Raw genomic sequence first — 16,497 nt, 5'->3', positions numbered from 1 at the left:
GATCCTGCTTAGGGAGAGGATCTCAGGGTGTTTCCCCCCCCCCCTCCCCCCGACTCGCACAGCCTGCTATTGTGACCCATGAATTATTGATTAACCCTGGTAATAGAAAATATATAACTGGGCTATGCTTTGACCTGCCTCTTCTGTGGTGGATTAGTGTTAATACCGAATAGATATGCATATGAGAGAAGATGATTACATAAGATTTATTTACGTATATGAGCAGGATAAGCACCTGCCTGTATGATTGCTTTTTTGGTAGAAAATGCATTACCTTTTATAACACATTTTCTTATCCAATTGTCAAAAAGACACATTTGGTCTGAATCATTATTGATGTCATAGAAGTGTCAATACAGACTTATTGAGATTTTACATACCTTATGAAACTTTTATAGAAGTGAATAGACATTATCTATTTAACATATATGTTGTGACAAATGACAGATTCGAAGATAGTGAACTTCTTAGAAAAATGTGAGTATTTATCTGATCATTGCCATTTCAGATTTCATTTGGGCTGCCATCCCTGTGTAACAAGTTATTCTCCGGAGCAACAAGACCCATGTGTTCTCATGACATGTTCAAATGAATCCATCTGTTCAGGTCGTGTTCCTGTGATGATCTCACCTTCCACAGCGGATCAATAAACGAAACGCTATGTTTAAACTGAATCAAATTTTCCAGTTGTAGGGTTGGGCTTTCATCCGCAACAAGCCCCTACAGTCCTCACTCTTAGCTTTACCGTATATACAATTAAACGCCCCAGTAACCTGCACGTTTTCATTAGATTGGACCTGTAGGGATGTCGCCGCACGTTTACCCCCCCACCCGGACCTAAAAGAGATGACCAGCCGTAGTAATTGCATGGCGCTGTGTTTACATTTATTCATGAAACGGAGGACCGCCTTTTCATCCCCATTTCCACCTGTCACCCATTCCATTTGCCGCGTCAGGAGAGAACCCCTCCTCACCCCCCTCCTCACCCCATCAAACTTGGAGCTACAATCACTAATCAGTCCCTCCCCTCGCGAACAACCACTGCCTACTTGTTCCCTACCAATATTTGATTCCCTGCCAGCCTGAGCAAATGATTACGTTTTCATGCATTTGGTTCCACCAAAAATGTATGTGCACTCAGCCACATCCTTTATTGATTACTTCTAGTGCAAACAGTAGGCCGAGTGTGATATACATAATTGGACAGTTGTCAGGGGAGGTCTAGCAGTGATAACCAGCGTCTTATTTACCTTCCCTGATGGATTTATGACACACCTTCAGAGTGATCACTTGCTGGTTTTTTTATGTAGGGAAATGATCAAGCTAAATGGCTTCAACAATGTAAAGCAACATACACACTGAGCTAACACTGTGATGTTGATCTCAACATGAAAAGGGTTTACCGATTGCTGCCAGGATGAAATACACTAGTTTTTGACTGATGTTTGGGAGCGATACATCAGCACCATACAGTGTAGAGCGCAGCCGTATTTCTTTGAACTACCGTGCATTAAGAGAAAATAAAACTCCAGGGAGCAGACGGAGATGCCTTGTAGTTAATATACACAATATGTGCTTGGCTAATTATTCTCCTGAATGCTTATAACCGCAATAAACTGGCTGCACATTGTTGGAACAAAAGCCGGCTCACCAAGCCAAACATACTCTCTTTCTCCTCAAACTCTAAAATTACATTTTCACAGGCACAGTAGAAATAATAACACTCTAATCATCACCAGAGTAAACATTGTTCGGTTAAGAAAAACAAAAAGACATCCTTAAAGTTTGTATTTTAGTAATGAAAAGCAAACAGTGACTTCTGCAATTGCCTGACTCGTGACACAGAGGTGATGAGAAGTCCCAACGGAACCTCAGGTCAGCCCTGTCTCAGGATAATAGATTCAGCCGCACAAATGGTGGAACCACAGATGTGTAATAACTCTATCAAACTCACGTCTCTGTGTTTTCATAAGGTTAGACACACACTGAGACACCCTCTGGAATTTCACATGTTACTCCTCCTCACCCTTCATCCATTGCAAGAGATAATTCTGTGTGGTCAAGGTTACAACCACTATTTGTGTTTGTTGAGTAATCATACAGCACTTCCAAGGTAAGCCCCCCCCCCCCCCCCTTCACTCTGGAGCTTTCACATTACAAAAACATCCACTTACACAGATTCATACATGGAGACTCTGACACTGGTTGAGAGTTTGGTGGAGGGAGAGCAGGCAACAGAAGAGGGACCCAAACAGAATCCATATTTAATACGATGTTCCCACTTGGACTTGTACTCTTTCAAGTCAGCATAAAAGAAGCTACAGAGATGTTACTCTCTTTGACCAAAGCATTGTGGTATCAGTAATGAGCTAGTACCCTGTGTAAGAAATGTAAATCTGTGAAAGCATCCAACACAGAAATACACGATAATCATATCACAGTGATAACACAGACATGTCCAAACATTTCACTGTAACTGCAGCCACCTGGCATTCAAGCAAAGTGGAAATGACATGTTCAGTGATCCAAACTCATCCATGAAGTCAGCTGTCACAGAACACATTAGTGCTGCTCTTTACTGCCTACCTATTGCTGCCATATGCTTATGTAAGTCCTCTGTACTTCTCCGTCACCGGGTGCCTTTATGCTTGAGCTTCAACCTTACTGTATGTAGCTTTCCGATGTAGTAAGAAAATACAACCAACATTTTGGTTTTGAATTAAAATGGTTGTTTAGATAATCCTCTCTAAAGAAATGAGTAAGCTTCAACACAAGTGCTTGTTGGCTGTCTGAAACTCCAGCTCCCCACACCATTTCAAAGGTCAAATTTGGTGTTTCTGACAATTTCTGTGACTACCCTCTTTACACTGGGATCTTCCAGGTGTGTGGAGGAGAGAAAGTAAGCGTGTTTTGAGAAGCTTTCTCACGCTCTCTTATTGACTTTACACAGTCTACGTTGAGAAGAGACAAAGAGTGACATTGCCCCCATTTTAATTAATCACCCCGTCTCTCCGCTTTGTATGACGTTCAACTTTTTACTTTCTTCTTCTTTTTACATTACATTGCATTTAGCTGACGCTTTTATCCAAAGCCACTTACAATAAGTGCGTTCGACCAACAAAATACAAACTTGAAGAAAACAGAATCATATAAGTACATCAGGTTTCATAGAGCCAACACATTTCAAGTGCTACTCAACTGGCTTTAGATAAGCCGGTCCTTTATTAGTATAAGTGCTTTGTTAATAATTATATCGCTCGAAGTGGAGTCGAAAGAGATGAGTTTTCACTGTTCTTACAATTGTAGTTTTACTTCCTTCTTAACCACTCACTTCTAGCGTTACCTGATATAGTGTAGTTACTGTGTTTGCAGATATATTACCACATTTAGACAACTTTTAAAATATCAACCATTGCAATTATTCTGTTTAGCACCATTGGATCAACAATCAACATAACCTCCTTAACTACCCCTCTGTTTGTGCAATGTCCATGTCAATGTGCGTTTGCAAGTGAAACAGACCTACTACCATAAAAAGATGTTTGCTATCTGTTACGTGTTTGCAGTCTATACGTATATACAGCAGTTCTTTAGTTATAATAGATTCAAGCTCTGAGGGAAAGAAAGAGACTTGCTTTCACTCTTTAATGTACTCCACATGCCTTCTTTCACACCATCTCCCTGTTCCTTGTTTCTTTACCTGCACCGCTCAGCTTTTATGACCTGCCCTGTGTCATCCAGGCTGCATGTAATTATCCAGCCATCAAAGCCAAGCTGCTGTGCCAATCAGCCTATCAAGGGTTAAGGGGACACACTTGTCTGCAGCATTACCCCGCGCACATCTCTGGCCCCGGCGTATCTCAGCAGTCTTTGCTAATGACTTGTAGCCAACAGATTCCTAAGACTCTCAGGTGGCTTCCTCCAACCAGGCTCTGTGCGATGATGAAAAGCCTGAGTTAAGATAAACTGACAGTTGCAACTCATTGCGAGGAGCAGGCAGCACCCTAGCAGCAGCTGAGACCCCGGGAGCCCATCACCCCCTCCATTCTCCTCTGCCCTCCTCCTGTGTGTTTCAGCTTGTGTGTCTCAGTGTGTGTGTGTGTGTGTGCAAGGGTGATAGACTGCAAGTGTGTATGTTTGTTGTTGTATGTGTGAATGCATTGGTAGTGGGACCGTATGTCTGTTTGTGAGAATCTAAATGTGAAAGTGCCTGGGTGTGTTCTGCAGAGGTGGTGCAGGCTAACCACTGGGAGGGGTAGCTAGATGCCCCTGCCGCTGTTCCCTAATTAAAGCCCATTCCCGCCTCTTTTATTTCAGTCCATTAAGCAAAAAAAGTGTGGCCACCCCTCTCCGCTTCCACACATGACACACTCCAATCAATAAACTCCCACTGGCTGCCTCACTGGGTGCTTCAAATGAATAGATTGCAGTGCAACATTATGTCTAATTGAATTTTGCAGAGGACGCCATGCAGAGCACTGTTGCAGGGTTCAGATCTGTTCTTAAGGTTAAAACAAAAGGTTTCAAAAATCAAATGAATAGATTTGGAAAAATATTTATAAGCTTGAGGTCGATTCCCTGATTCCTCTGGTTGTATCAAAGAAAGAGATACATGTCCGTGATGACATATATACATAGGAATTGTTTGTTTATATTGTGTTCATTATTTATTTTACACCACCTCAATACTAGAGGAATTCATGATAGATTTATTTAAAGAGTTTGACTTTGTGATAGATAAGCAGTATGCCTCAGCTCAGCCTCAGAAGCAGTTCAACCAGCTAGCTTTCCACTCAGCACCACAAAGGTTCACATTAGCACATCAGGCCCCCAGAGAGAGCCTCCTCCTGGCTGGTGGCTGTGGGGGTTCATCCAGGGATGGGGGAGGCTGGCAGATGGTTCAGTGGTATGTCTGACGGACGGACTGGCTGATAGATAGATGGATGGATGCATGGCGCTGACTCTTTCATTCTTGTGTTGTGTTCATGGTCACATCTATCAGAAGTCCCTCTGTATGACATTTATCATTCTCATCCATAGCTCCTATCCTAGACACAACAACATACACAAAGGTAACATCTCATTGGATATCATACAGGCTAGGCTTTTATTTCAGACTTTCAATTTACATTCAAACAATGTAAGAACAATTTGATGTTTTATCTGAAATTCAGTGTGTAAAAATATCAGCTTCTTATACAAAAGCAAAATGTAGTAAACTAGCTATCCATGCAGAACAGATTATTATGTCTAATTATTGTTTCTTTCTGACAAATAACCGCCGAGCCCGCACAGGTCTCATTTCATAAGCATCCAAAAAGAGAGAGAACTTCACCCTTAAGATAGAGGACACGTCCAAAAAGAGACAATATTCAGATGTGAGCTCCCACAACTCTAATTTTCTGGATGTCACAATCAAATGTTTCTTTTCCTTTTTGGTTTCTTCACGAGTTTCAGTTCCAGCGTCTCATTGTGTGTCTTCAGTGACCACTGCAGCTGCTCCCATGCCATTTAGCACAGTGTCTTAACTCAGGGGCCAAGGTAAATATTTAGCTAATTATCAATATTTTATATATTTCTGCACTGGGGCCTTTCCTAAGATCCAGGAGACATACTTACATTTCCCCCCATAGACACACTGTTATGACACGTAATAACTACTTGATAAAAGAGATTAATAATTCAAAGTGAGCCAACAAATTAGGAACATCATTTAAAAAAACTAGGCTTGAAACCATTTTGCATAAAACCAGCCCGGTTCAAGGTAATGCCAAGGCTCTCCTGATAAAGAATTACGGCATTAATTCAGTAAAGTGAACTTATTGCTCCTACTCTTTCTCAGAGATCCCTGGAGCATTTGGAGTAGAGGAATAAAATGATAGCATTCATGGGCATAGAGGCGCTTATTTCCATTCTCCCCATCAAACCTCAAACCGTGTGTGTGTGTGTGTGTGTGTGTGTGTGTGTGTGTGTGTGTGTGTGTGTGTGTGTGTGTGTGTGTGTGTGTGTGTGTGTGTGTGTGTGTGTGTGTGTGTGTGTGTGTGTGTGTGTGTGTGTGTGTGTGTGTGTGTGTGTGTGTGTGTGTGTGTGTGTGTGTGTGTGTGTGTGTGTGTGTGTGTGTGTTGCTGTGAACAGAGAAAGATTGGTCCTTTTCTCCTTGTGGTACAATTGCTGAGGTCCCTGTGAATGGCGTGTTTTCATTCTGAAGGTTCCCTCCCTAGAGGGGCTGACGGGTCTACCAGAGGTCCATTGTGTACACACAAACAGAAACAGACACACAAACACACTCACTGTGACCTCTCTGGGTCATTGCTGGAATTGCATAGACATGTCCCTCCTTTGAAGTAGGGATCTGAATAGCATCTTAATTGACTCTCCAAGCTGTGTCAAATGATACGATCAACAGGAGGTATTAACACTAAAAACACACCTCACAAAACGAGGTTGGCTGGTTGTCGATTGTTCTTTGATGCGGTACAACACACACTGTACATGTACACATGATACTCTTACCACTGTGATTGACACATAACAGGTATATGGTAAATTGTTGTGTTGGAAGGTTATCTACATTAAAGTTAGTTCTCAGAATATCTGTTCAATCCCCAGTGAGCAAACTCTTGAATCCACGTGTGCAGAGCTGCAGCACCTTGCATAGGAAACTCTTTTAAAGGAGCATTTTGCTCGAGGCACCGTTGCTTGCTCGTGTGATATTACCATTTACCTGCTTTTTTGAATTTGTATTTGAATTTGAATGAAAAGGTATTGGCTGGCAGACATGTCTTAACCCCGTTCTTTTTCTTCCATATTCTAATTTCTCAGATGCCAAATGACTTGACACAGTGTTTTATACATCTATACCTCCCTGCCTGTTGGGACTGTACCTGCATTGGCAAAGAGGAAGAGAGTCTACAGCATCTCCCCAAGGATACGCATGCAGAGGGCAGGAAACATCAATCGGCCACCTTACATGCTGGATCTTCGTTGATATGACAAGGTTTGTCAAGTGTTTTGAATCAGATGAAATGAAGCATTCTTCAAAGCTCCTTTTGGCATTGTTTGGGTTCAAAGATGCATATGTGTGTGTGTGTGGCAAATCATATTAACTTACATTTTGATATAGGTGTAGTTTTTTTTTTTACCAAGAACATCTGGATTTATTGTCTTTAAACATACTGTATCTCGAGGTTTACAATACACTTGCAGCCGTTCCAAACCTGCCTATTTCTTGCAGCAAATGTCTTATTAGCCAATAGGCTGATAAAGGTTAAAAAGACATATTTGAGGAGATACCAATAATTGGGCAATAAATCGATGCATCCCAAGATACAGGCTTTGGGAAAGGCTGATGTTGTTTAATTTTGGAGACATTCACTTACTTTACCTGTTCCTTATTCCTTCATCTAGTCCTCCAGATGTTATTGTAATGTAACCAAGGACAATAGTTTCTGTTTAAGGAATCCAACAAGTGGAAAATGCTTATTATCACGCCACAGAAAAACATATAATTGGATATAATATGTGACATTAGGAGCCCCAAAGCATCATTTGATTAGATGGAGTCATCTGCATATAGTTACACAAACAAACCAATAAGGTACCCAGTGGCTACTTAATTGATGCCTAGGGTAAGTTGTACTGGAAAAGTATTTTTACTACTTAGTATTGATAATATGTTTCCAATGATGGTTTTGGATTAAGTTGCTGATTGATACAATGTCAGATAAAACCAGTGTTTGCTAAAGAAGGCTATGTGTAAGCTCCATATGTTAGCATTAAAAAACAAATACGTTTGGAAAACACATTTATCCATTGGAGAGAGCAAGAAATGAAACCTGTGTGAATACCAACAATAAACACAAAACGTACCTTACTCTTAAGCTTTGCATCTCATGCTTTTTTCAGTTCTGACGGAAAACAATACCCAGAAATGAAGAAATAGCCGAAGGTTACACACTGACCAATTTGTCACATTTTTGGGTTTTCACTTCACTCAAATCAAGAAGGAGGTCTTCAGAGAGAACTCTGACCTTTTTAAATAAATACAAAAATAGACTTCTAACAAAGATTAAACCTGTAACAACCACAACATGAAAGTGACCTTATTACAGATTTTTAAAATGTGAATGTTGAGATTAAAAGATGACGTTGATTTTGGAGAAAAGACACACAAGGATAATCATTTTCAATCACCTGGTTTTTGACACTTTAACACAATGAGTTATGTGACGGTTCATAAAAACCATTTCCTGCATATTATTGCTCATTGTTGGAAGAAAGTCTTTTTCAGGAAATAATCCCTAAAAACCTACAATACTTTACATAGTGTAATAATAATCTCTTCTTTTTAGCCTAAGCAAGTGCTACGAGTTTTTTTTAATCAATTCTTCTTCTTTAGAATCTGCCCAAATATCATCTTAAACCTTAGCTGAATGCGTAGTTGTTGAACAGTAAATATACTTGAAACATAAGGACATCAAAAAAGACCTTCCCAAGGACACACATCTACAGGTAAAAAGGTAAAAAAAAAAAGAAGCTGTTTTGAATTTAAGTATTAAAATGAAGTGTGTGTTAGACCTTAATGAGACAGAAAAAAAATCACACAAGGTCGTCTTTCGTAAGAACAGAAATTCCATACCTTTGGGGCAGAAAAGACAGAACTTTTTGTTTTAGCAAACTGCCCATCAAATAAGCATAATTACCATCAGAATTCATACGGTGTGCTGAGACTCCTGAAGGCAAGCGGCCCCACTCAAATTAGCAGCTCTGATAAATCACCATTAATTAGCTAATAAAAGCCAGCAGGTGGTTCGGAGCCCAAAGACATTCCCTGGTTGTCTGAATTATGTATATTACAGCAGTGCTCTGATAAAGTAAATGAGTAGGGGGAACAACAGATAGGAGTTCTGGAGGGCCTTCTTGTAGGGATAATGCTCCAATCAAATCTCCTGCTATTCCACAATCCCACCCACAGGAATACAAGTGGCTCTGACCCCCACTCAAATCACATAACACACAGGGCTCTGTGTGAGGCATATGTATACATGGATTATGCATACTGAATACAGAGTTTGCCTTAGCCCACCCCTGAATGAAGAGCTTGTTAAGATGTTATACTTTCATTATAAAAACATAAGCCAATTATTTGGAGAACAGAGAGAGGTGGACTGATTGAGGCACAATGACCTCTCTGCATTGAGCTGACAAGGGCAGCATGTATTCTTGATCATCCTCATCATACATCATTGATCAGTCAAACAGCACCACGTGTTGTGGCTGGTTACCTGATGATTATCCACATCCGTATTTATTTTAACCTGGGCCTCATCTATATTTACTATTAATGGTCAACATTACCTCAATACTGGGGCTTTAATTAATGAGTTATAAAAAGTAATTAGTCCAGAAGGACACATGTACATACTATATATTAAGTTAATAGTAAAAAGTGCCCATTGCTAATTACCAGAGATCTTTACCAGTACTGTTCATGTATTTTTGGTTTGACCCCGTATCTAAATGGGTTTTGATTATTGTTTTGTTGAACTCACTACTTAATCTTCCATTTTGATCAGCTTCAAATTATTTTATGACTTTGTATATTGGTTTTGATTTGTTCATATATATTATTACTTTTACTTCTAAAGGGTCGTGGTGATGATGATAGTGATATTGATTTATTTTTAAAATTATTATATGGTTGTCTCTCCAATGCCAGTTCTCAACCCACTTTTCCTCTTTCTCTCATACTTGTCCTTTTATTCTAAATAAATACTTCATGCTAAAACGAATATTTTCCCATCAATACCTTTCCCCATTTAAATTGGTTCTCTTACGCCTCGACAGTAAATAATAAAAAGAAAAAAAACATAGAAAATCCTAGATGCATTAAGTAAACTGCATAGCAACCAATCACAACAGAAGTAACCTCTTGACACTTTGTATAGAGCAGGTCTAGAACACACTCTTGATTTATATGTGATTTAATGTTGTTATCAGTATTACATAGAAGATACTATAATACATTTGTAGATTCACCGAGTGGGCTCTCGTCACTTATACAAAACAGAAATCATACCACTTACCTTTGGAGTGGGTGTAGCTCAGGCACCCACTTCAAAAAATCCCTTTGAAGCATCATTAGCCTGAATAGGGGGTTAATCGAGGTTAAATCAACACATAAAAGCTGCTTGGAAATCTGTTGAGCTGCTCCATCTTAGATAATAACTGGTTATTTGTGATGTTTCCTGCAGTTTGATGAACTGCTTTTTGTGCAAAATGGCATTCTTTGCACATTATAATCCGTCTAACTCTGTTCAATTCTGCCCGACCAAGTTTCCCTGTCAGCAAATGCGCTCAGAAATCTAGTTTGCTTCTTTCCTCCTTGGGTAAATGAGCTCTTTTCTCTGGGTTAGATGTCCTGAGGCAGTCACTTGGCAGAGGGTGAAAGAAATGGCAAAAAGGCATCCACACAAGTGGGACATGGGAGCAGATGGGACACTGATTGCAGTGTTGTTTACAGCTGTTGAGGTCCTTCCACGCTGCTATATAGAGGTCAGAAAGTATGTCTGTCTGCCACGTTTCACAGCACAGCCACTGAGATGCACAGGCATTTCTCCGGCAAAGCTCATTATCAATATTAGCGATGTTAAAGAGGCATGGCACATATATTTTTGGGTGTTTTCTCATCAGGGGTTATTTCTTTGGAATGATTTCTATTCTTTTATACCATATCACTTATTCTTTTCCCTTGAAATGTTCTCAGCAGAAAATCTCCATATTCTCACAGGAAGCGGTGGGGAAATAAAAAGGACAGCAGAGAGTGAGAAAAAGAGAGTTACTGGAAGGAAAGCCATCCAACACAAAGGTCTTTGATGATCGTTAACATTTCTTTATGCTCGCATTGAATCACTTTATATGGTTTTACTGGGGACGTTGACCATTTAGGATTGCTCCATCAGGGTACTGACTATACTCTGTATCTCAAGCAATAATAGCCCAGAGCGGCAGGTGAAATATATGCAAAGTAATCAACCTTTTGCAAAGGCACCTCGGAAGCACACATTTCAACAGCACAGTGTAATCTAATATAGTGTGTGGCATCAATAGCTTTGCTGAGACATTACTTCCCACACAGAATTAGCATGGCAGGGTCATGCAACTTTTGTCATAGGCAATGAAGATGCTATATACCTCTCATTTCCATTGGCACTGCCTGTAATGTGGACTTGATGGTCAATCAGAAACATTTTCTTTTTCACATAAAATATATGAATAATCATTTTATTAAATAAAAGACAAGTCTATAGTTTGGTGCAGGAACGTTTCCATCTTTGAATGAAGTCCTTGGCTTATTGCTAGCATTTCTTAGATGGGATTGTGTGGCTGAAATGTATCTGGTGGCGCATTTCCAGCATGATTGGCAGCTAAACATCTGTAACCTTATAATGTCTTTATAGGCTGCTACCAAGAGCTGTCAGAAATAATGCAATTATGGTTTTAGTACACACAAATGCAGCTAAATCTTTTTTTACGTGAGACCAAATAGGAAAACTAATGGGATTTAACATATACCGGTACCTATTATTTCAGATGATCTGTATCCCAAATTTATGTTACTTTTGTTTGTTACTTTTCACATTTTCTTTAATCCTTTGGTGTCCTTTTTTAAAACATTATTTTCAATAGAGACATGCATTTCCTCCTTCGTAATCCTTTTGTATTAAAACGGTTGCTTAAAAATATACTATTGGTAAAAGTTTCTACTTTATAAATCAATAGCATTTGTTTCATATGTGAACTGTCAGAGATTGTTCTATAACATTTTAAACTCTGGTTGGTTTCAACGTTTTGAGTCAGACCATGGGATTTTTTTTTTACCTCTCAAATGTTTTTCAATTGGATTTCCAGAAAATGTACCATGATACATCAACATAAAAATACTAATCTTATTTGTACTTTAATTTCTCTATGTGTAGAAGATGTTATCCACATCGCCCAACCATTTCTGTCCATTTGAAAGGACAAGAAATCTTTAATTCCTAGTAGTGTAAACTGATATTTGATTAGACCAGCGACAAGGAGGAAAAACTATCATGGTAGCAAATGTAATAGCAATAAAGACCATCTGTTTTTAACAAAGCGGATCGTAAAATCTGTAACACTACACTATACCTTTACAGTATGCATCTCTGCATAATGTGCAGAGTGTAGTGATTTGTGGCTCATACCAACTGAGGGACATAAAAATAAATGAACAGACATAAAGAACCGTGTGTGAGGAGCATGGGGAACTTATAGAGGGTCTCATTAACAAGGCGGGATCCTAAGTGTGTGAAACAGTCTAATGGGATCCTCCGTGTGTGTGATTTGTGTCCTCTAAAGTCTCAGTTTGTGTTCCCTAAAACTCTACAGAGTTCACACCAACCACAGAGACTCAATGTGATTTAAGTTTAATGATAAATAATGATTTATTTGTATATTCAAATGCCGACTTAATCTTTGTGTCCGTGTCTTACAGGAATTCCCCTGGAAGCCCATTATGAGACAGGAATGATTTCATCACCAAAATGTGGCTAATTTATGAATGTCTTGTGATGTTAAATATGATGGCATTCTAGTAGATAATGTATTTTTAATAATGCAAATATTTTAATTAGCCCAACCCCCTCTCCATGCATGTAATCTCAAGTGAATAGTGTTTTGTGTTGTTGTTAGCTCAGGTCTCTATTCACACTCCACCTTCTGCTATTCATCCAAAACAAATAAAGTCAGATCATTTCAGGTTTTAAAATGTGTAATTCTCTACATAAATTGATGAATCGGCAAACAAGTAAATACACCAGCTTCAAAGAGAAGCAGAGCAGAATTTAGAGTCCGTTTTATAAGAAGTATATTTGTGGGTAGAAGCTTGAAAATGGCAGTCTATAAACTCAATGGATTATCAATGTGTGGCATCAATTAGCAGCTTATTTACACTGTTTTAAATGAGGGTGTGACCACTGGATTAAACTGCATAGTAGGAGCATATTGGTTTCATGTGATATACCGTACAATGTGCATTGATAACATAATGCTTCACATTTATTTAATCCTATCAAACAGCAAATTCATGTGTGTGTATAGGGTTTGAGACTGTGTGTGTGTGTGTGTGTGTGTGTGTGTGTGTGTGTGTGTGTGTGTGTGTGTGTGTGTGTGTGTGTGTGTGTGTGTGTGTGTGTGTGTGTGTGTGTGTGTGTGTGTGTGTGTGTGTGTGTGTGTGTGTGTGTGTGTGTGTGTGTGTGTGTGTGTGTGTGTGTGTGTGTCATGTGAGTGTGTGTGTCCTTATTGGTGCTTTGAGATGCATAGCCATTGAAGCCATAATTTAGTCCATTATGTCCTCTGGTTTGCAGTCGTAGCCCCGGGCCTCTGGCACTGAACGTTGTGTCATTTGCTACCAACTGGGTTTTTGATGAGAGTGTGTGACCTAGACGCCTCATCCCTCACCACTGTCTCATTCCCTTTATTTACATCTGTCTTTAGCATTCTAATTACTCTCTTTATTGCTTTTGCCTGGAGGAATCTGTTATACTGGAGGGAAAAAAAGACTAAGGACACTGGAGTTTTAACCAATAATAAAGCAGCATAACTCTCATTACCCATAGGCAAAGATTGGGCCTGCGAGGGTCTCCTGTTATGGGCTGTGGGCAAGACAACAGAAAAGCTCTCTGAGTACAGGGTTTACATGCAGGGGGCCATTTCTCTGATGTTTGCATTTCAATATCATTTGTCTTACACGGACAGAAGAGAATTGGTTTTCCTGATAATAACCAGTTTTATAGACGTTTCTGTTGGGGATTCTCTAGGAAAATGTTAAATTAGACTTTAGCCTATTCATAGTTTTGGCTAAATGTATTTAAATGCTTATATATTTTACATTTTCTCCCACTAAAACTGAATTCTGCCTTTCAGTTTCTGATCATATGTGAAGCGAAAAGGATGAGTATTGAGCACATTTTTTTGGGACAATGTAACAAAAACTTTTCAATGTTCTGTCCCTTCCCACAGCATTGTATGAAATAGCATCCAGAGCAGCCACAGCAGTCTTTAATGAGCTCTCAACTTTAAAGACTTGAAGGATATTAACAAGCTGCTTGACAAATGGTGCTTAGAAGCACATTAAAGACGCAGCTAATGGCGCGCATAATGACGGCTAATTTTCGATCAGATATAAATTAGAGCCCCCAACAGTTATTTGCCTTAAGGACTTTATGTAAATGATTCTGTTCTGTATAAACTGAAAACTGAGAGAGAGAGTGAGTGAGAGAGAGGAGGGGGGAGAGAGAGTAGCTCTCCTTGTGGGTATGATTAATAGATCTGCAACAGAGCAGGGCTGTCAAAACCCAATGAACACACATCCAGTAGACAGCTCTACCACCTTCTCATTAAGGTCCAATCTCTACGCGGTCTACAACTTACTCATTCGGAACACCAAAACAGCCTCTGAGAACGAGCGGGGGGGAATCTGACTGGATGGATGCAAAAGGGAAGATCAGGAGGAAAGGGAACGCAAAGAGGAGAGCTGTTCATAAACGTGTACACCCATCCCATGTTGTTTAATATTTGATAGCTGAAGGCACTTTGATGCCATCAATTTACACGTTAGGTCATAATGCATCACCGGGTTCACATGGTGTGACTGAATTAAATGATGAACACATTTAGGTAATAGCTTATACATTCATATACATTATGAAGAGTCCTCAGAATAAGATCTGTCATGGTGATGTCAAAGGTCCTGCTGTGTTCTCCAAAACAGACTGATCCACAGTCAGATTGAATATCCTGTCTTATATAGTTCACTGTGGATCTCTTCGGTTTTTATTGAATGTGATTGTATTAGTCTTTAACATATATGTTGACATAATACGTGACCTATGTTAACAGAAATAATAATAATAATAAATAAAGCCAAATAAAGGTTTTCATTTTATACAAAAACAATTCATAAGCAACTATAATTCTATTATTTGCAAAACACAATGTCATTTTGAAGATTTCATTTATTATTGGAACGTTTCTGTGACGCTGCAAGTTTTGGGCTTCAAAGCACAGGATTGTTTTGTGATATAAAGTTTTGAAACGGTATGTATTTAGTCAAACCTTCCTCATTCAGATTATCATTGAGATTTACATTTCAGTCAATACTATTTATTCACCAAAATTAAATCAGAAATTAATGAGGAATATTTTAAACAGAAATGGGAATAATCTGAGCTACTTTATTTGATTTTGATGAACATTTGGTTCCCACTATATTATTTTAAATGTGAAGGCCATACCCTCTCTGAATTATAAACAGCTGCTTCTGATTTTAAATGGTCTTGGAATGGAAAGAGCTAACGTTTAAGATGTAATTATGCCAAGAGGTTTTGGCTTTTATGAACTCAACTGACCTCATGCTTCATATGAAGGGCCTGAGACTTCATTATTTATTTTCACAGGCAGATATGTTATGTTGCATGTCCAAACATCATGTGAGCACAGGCCCCAAATGACACATTAAATTAATAACTTACATACATATTTGTAAAAATAATTTAAGGACATTTCTTCTACTTGCCTTTTAATAGTGTAACAGTGCAATGGTTTTCTGTCTTACTGGTGTTCCTCACACACCCCTAGCTGCAAGAAAAGGTAATGCAATAGGTATATTCGTGGCAAGAAAGATGTTACTTTGATTTTTGGGGATTTATATTTTCTAATTGACAAAAAAGCCTAAAATAAGTCTTCATTTTTGTGACAGCTGGGCATTTTCTGAATTATTTATCTGTACTGATAATCCCTACAGTGGCATCAACATTTCTACATTTACTGAACACATATAATCTGTCCTTGATAAAGTGTAAAACACCATCATGTTGAAGATGTGCTGCAACAGTCTAGCCTGCATGGCGTAGGCAGTATCTTCCCTCAAGCAAAAGCATTTGAATATTCATTTAGATTCTCGTTGAAAAAATAAAATCCACAAATTCACAAAATGGACTCAACGATATGGATGTTAAAATCTACAAATGGGAGAATTTAAATTCTCAGTTCTATAGAAATTAAATAAGACGTTATAATTATATTAATAAGAAATGTATAACATACTGTAAATGAAAAAAAGGCTCCGGGGAAAAGTATATACTTAGTTATGCATCCAAATCATTATTTTGGTGGCAGCCGCATGTCAGGGGGGACTGTGGCCTCTCGGCACCCCCCCTCTAATCACGCCCCTGAGCTATTTTACTTATGAAGGCTGTGAACGTTTCAAAAAGCATTAAATTAAGGGGGACCATTTTTTGGGGAATTCACTTTTTTCTGATTCTTAATGAAAATACCCAAATGTTGGTAAATGCGAATGTATTGATATCTTTCACTTTTGTTTAAATGCAAGCAACTTTAAATAGCACCTGAAAACCTTGGTTTTAATTTATTGCATAGAAAAATATGCAATGTTAAATAGCAGAACTCAAA

At 38.8% G+C, this 16,497-nt stretch overlaps 1 long non-coding RNA gene across 1 annotated transcript in view; it reads left to right on the top strand.

Moving 5' to 3' along the window:
- Window positions 1–13,171, top strand: part of LOC307018261 — a 57,863-nt gene extending 44,692 nt beyond the window's left edge. The window contains exons 3-4 of the long non-coding RNA XR_013802392.1: window positions 6,823–6,997; window positions 12,521–13,171. This is a non-coding gene — a long non-coding RNA (uncharacterized lncRNA). The remainder of the gene's footprint in view (window positions 1–6,822; window positions 6,998–12,520) is intronic.
- Window positions 13,172–16,497: the final 3,326 nt, after the last annotated feature.

This window comes from Notothenia rossii, assembly GCF_949606895.1.
Source record: "Notothenia rossii genome assembly, chromosome: 1".
Lineage (NCBI taxonomy): Eukaryota > Metazoa > Chordata > Actinopteri > Perciformes > Nototheniidae > Notothenia > Notothenia rossii.
Note: the sequence above shows the minus strand (reverse complement) of the source record. Positions and strands in the feature narration are given on the sequence as shown.